General features: G+C 41.0%; 1 long non-coding RNA gene across 2 annotated transcripts; it reads right to left on the reverse strand.

Moving 5' to 3' along the window:
- Positions 1 to 33: 33 nt before the first annotated feature.
- On the reverse strand, positions 34 to 3,881 carry LOC110497832 (uncharacterized). 2 transcript variants are annotated; one of them, XR_002469707.3, is made up of 4 exons: positions 3,437 to 3,881; positions 2,570 to 2,664; positions 2,296 to 2,411; positions 34 to 2,188 (listed from the first exon to the last, which is right to left on the reverse strand). It is a non-coding gene; the product is annotated as an uncharacterized LOC110497832 (long non-coding RNA). The 2 variants fall into 2 exon arrangements; XR_016488965.1 differs by having other exon boundaries at positions 2,296 to 2,464; positions 3,437 to 3,822.
- Positions 3,882 to 4,366: the final 485 nt, after the last annotated feature.

The following is a 4,366-nucleotide window of genomic DNA, read 5'->3' on the forward strand; positions in this document are numbered from 1 at the left end:
AGTAACGTTACAAATAATCACTCCAACACGTAATGGCAGTGTCATCTTACACACTTTATTTTATAGCATTAGCAATCACCTGAAAAAAGAAAGATTCATGGTGCTACTTAAGTCTTTTGGCAAAATAGCTTATCTTTAATAAGGAATAGGCCTATGTAAATTGTCTTCCAAATATACATTTCATACAGTAAAATATTGTGTTGAAAAGTAGCATTTAAAATTCTATTTTAGTCTGTAGTTTGTAAGATGTTTAACAATAATGGAAAAACAATCCTTACACTGAACACACTCAACTACCGATACTCAATTACAGAAAAAAAAATGGACAATAGCAAACGATATTCACATTGTTGCACAAATTTTAAAATAAAATAAAAACAAGATAATGAACAGTCAATCTATTCATAAATATTTGTTATTTACCTTAACATTGTTTGCCTGACACATAAAACTGAGAAATCTGCAGAAAAATATCAAAATTAGCTAGAAAATACAGGGAATTGTTTGACATCAAAGAAAGCAATGTGCCAATGTGCTCTTGCTGAATCAAGTTAGTGTATTCTTGGAGCATGAGTAACAAGCACTAAACAAGGTTATGTCTCTTTGAGAATTAAAATTATTTAATACATTAAAACTGGCACATTCAAGACGAGGCTGTGAAACGGCCTACTGTTCTGCTTTATTTTTCTTGGCCTGAATAGATTCCACCTCAAAACGGGATGGTTGAGCTACAGAGAGCTAATTTAAACAGACAAGAAAATATAAATATTGATGTCAGAATGATGCACAGTACTGAATAGCCAGCCCCAAAATTCACACACTCAACTTGACCACTGGAGGGCAGCAAAATGTTGTAGGAAAGAACACAGAAACAGGAGGGGGGGGGGGGGGGGGAATTACATGCATCACTATGACAGAAATGTGTAACAATTGATTCGCCCAGAGAGTTGACTTACACCAAAACCTCTATATCAAATGCATAATGCTTAATTTTTCAACAAATATGCCATCATGAGTTTCATTTGAATTAGTTTTCCCCATATGCATTTCAATCATGTTTTGCAAGCTTCTGATAAGTAGTCATTTAACATTAGGGATATGTTTAGTGAAATGTAATATTTTTCAAATACACAACAGAGTAGTTTGATTGTGGTCACACAAGCATACTAGCAGACATCCAAACCTCCAAACACAAACCTTGTCTGTTTCTCTACACTCTTAGAAAAAAGGGTTCCAAAAGGGTTCTTCGGCTGTCCCCATAGGATAACCCTTTCTGGTTCCAGGTAGAACCCGAGGGTTCTACCTGGAACCCAAAAGTGTTCTACTTGGAATCCCAAAAAAATATTTCAAAGGGTTCTCCTATGGGGACAGCTGAAGAACCATTTATGGTTCTAGATAGCAATTTTTCTTCTTAGAGAGTAGTGTAGTGGCAGGGTGCATGACTTGTACTATATGTATCCCTTAAGGTTCACATGTGCAAAGACCATTAAAACAAATTCCTGCAAGGAATCTCCGTCTCTCACATCAGCTTGTAAAGGCAGTGACGCTGTAACAAAGATGCCCTTAGAAGACAGACCCTGATTTGGACTTGCTCTGTTGACCTAGTCAAAAATCACACAGGAGAAGCCGTAGCCTCCCTTTTGGATGTAGATAACGTCAGACTGCAGGATACAGAATGCAGCTCTGAGTGAATAGGGCATTCTGTCACCGAACCACTCCCTGCCAATTACTTCGATGTGCATGGTCCATATCAAATTTCTTCCCGTACTTTGGCAGCAAGTCACAGTCACCCGTTATCATCCAGTTTGTAGAGCAGGACTTGAGCCCCGTGGCCAGGGGAGATGCTGGGACATGTGCCCAGGCCATAGAGGCATGTGGGGGAGGGGTAGGGAACCAGGTGGTAGTGGGGTATCTCCTCCAACCCAAAGGACTGAGAGCAGCAGTCTGCCACCACCACCTTCACACGTTTCCTGTCTGGGTAGAGCAGCCGCTGCCCGCCTGAGCCCCTGTCACAGGTCCCCTGCCTCTCCTCTTCCTCCTCCACCTCCTTCTCCTCATGGTGGATCTTCCTCAGCAGGTTGTTGATGAGCACAGAGCGTCGCAGGTAGGCTTCAGGGTCCTCCAGGAATCTCAGCTTCTCCAAGGAGAGCTTGAGGATGCAGCTGCGGTCCTCCTGACGTATCAGGTGCTGAAGAAAAAGAGGTTGTGATTATGAGACAGACACATCTGAAGTGTCATGTCATAGGACAACAGATTGATGTCTGAACATGTCAACACAAACAAAGCAGTTCGTACTTTTTGAAAATATCCATGTAGGTCGCCATGTAAATCCTCCTCTTCCGCATATTTCCTCTTGAAGTAGGCAACTTTCGACGTTGTTGAATGGTTTGATCTCTATTCAAGGGAATCGACTGCTTGAAGCACAATCAGGAAAACTGCAATTACAACCTTGAAAAAGCTCTCCCTTTGAACACATTAGTGAGGAGAGATTATGTGGTTAGAGGAGTGACACAGATTTATATAACAGCCCCAGCAGTAGTGGAGTCATATCCACGCCACGGTACATTACCTGATGATGACAGCCCAGAGCCACAAATGAGTTGTCTGACTGGGGTCCTGATTGCTTGGGATGTTCTCTGAGCCTCACACATTGCCTTCAGGGGCCTATAGTGGAGGAGAATGAGATATAAAGAGAAAATAAGAGATTGGAGAGACACCTGTTTTATTAAAGTTGTAAATCACACACAATATGTTTTAATCTGTATCTCAAAACAACCATTAAAAAATGATTCTGCACAATTTGAAAATGTGGGTTATGTTTTCTCAGATGTCATCTCACTGCATAGGCTATTTACCATGGCCAGATTAAACAGATTATTTTTTAAATATCAAAGCACATTTTCTTCTTCTTTCTGCAGCATGTGCTTTGTAGGCGAAGCTGAAATCTTTACAGCCATTGCCATTTCCCCACACAAGGCTATTTACAAAGAAATTGGGTTGAGTACATGCGTGGGTAGTCTGTTTGTATCTGTGTGTGTGTGTGTGCGCGCGCGCGTGCGTGCGTGTGTGACACAGAGAGAGAGCGAACAGAGAGACAGAGACTTTCTGATATTGCACTTATTAGTGAATTTTCAACAGAATGACACCTGCTATAACACATCGTTTCACTCCCACTGCAGTTAGGCACAGTGGAACTGTAATATTCCTATTCAAGGGATCAAACAAAATACCTGTAACACAAATAAGGCATTCACCTGCTTGGACAAAAAATATCATGCAACTGATTGATCTTCATGATTATGTTGATGATGATGATACCATGCAATGATGATGTCTTAATATTACTTAGCTATCTCTATCAGTTTGGAATGTCACCTATTTGTAAGAATCACCCACACATTTGATCAAATATAATCACATCAAGAAGGAAAATTACCTTATGATGGCGATCTCCAACAGTTCATAAAGCACTTCAGCAAATCAGCAGTCCTTTTATATGTAGGCAGCCTTTGAAGGTAATGCGTTCTTCTGGATGTGTCTGTCCAATGTGTGACCGTCCGTTGCTGCGACATTTACCGTCTGTGCCAATTATCCCGCTCCAAGCTCTGCCTTAAGTTTGCGCTTCACACCCAGTCACCGTATCTTCGTTTTAATAATCCCTTCAGTGTACGAAACACTCCTAGAGTCTTAAAATATCCCTTTCTGTGCAACAAGCAACAACACCATTCTCTCTACAACCTCATTGGTCTTCGCCGAAGCAGATGTTTCCTGTTGCTAGGAGAGTCACTAGGCAATGATGACGCTTCATCATCAGGCTCCATTATTCTCACATCCTCTAAATGTGCTCCTTGGTTTCCAACCCCCCCCCCCCCCCCCCCCCCTCTCTCTATCTATACCTGGGTGTCTCTCGCTCTACTTGGGTGTATGGGCAACCTATTGACTGGATGAGTAATTATTTGATGTCTGATTTAAATGTAAACCTTTTTATTTTACAGCTGCTATGATAGCCCAGATATGACAAATAAACAATAGTGCCCTATTCAACTTGGTTTAGGTACAAAACATAGAGTTCTTGTTTCCCCCTCTTAAAACTGGAATTATTAACTAAATCAAGCATCTGCTGGATTTCATTTATCTCATCCAAAAACACTTAGAAACCACAAGATTGTATTCCTAATCTTTCATAATCCTGCCTATGAGCCTGATGATTTCCTTAGTGTTTTGGGCAAGGAGGTATTACAACTGAAAACCTTTCACACTATGGGACCAACTATGTCCTGCTGATGACCATCATTAAGACACAGCCATTCTGAGAATTAAGGCATCTTAACACGCTCAGAAGACTTAAAAACCAGATGGCAGCCAG

The sequence above is a fragment of the Oncorhynchus mykiss genome, chromosome 19 (assembly GCF_057628025.1).
Source record: "Oncorhynchus mykiss isolate SJ-2025 chromosome 19, ASM5762802v1, whole genome shotgun sequence".
In the NCBI taxonomy this organism is placed as follows: Eukaryota; Metazoa; Chordata; class Actinopteri; order Salmoniformes; family Salmonidae; genus Oncorhynchus; species Oncorhynchus mykiss.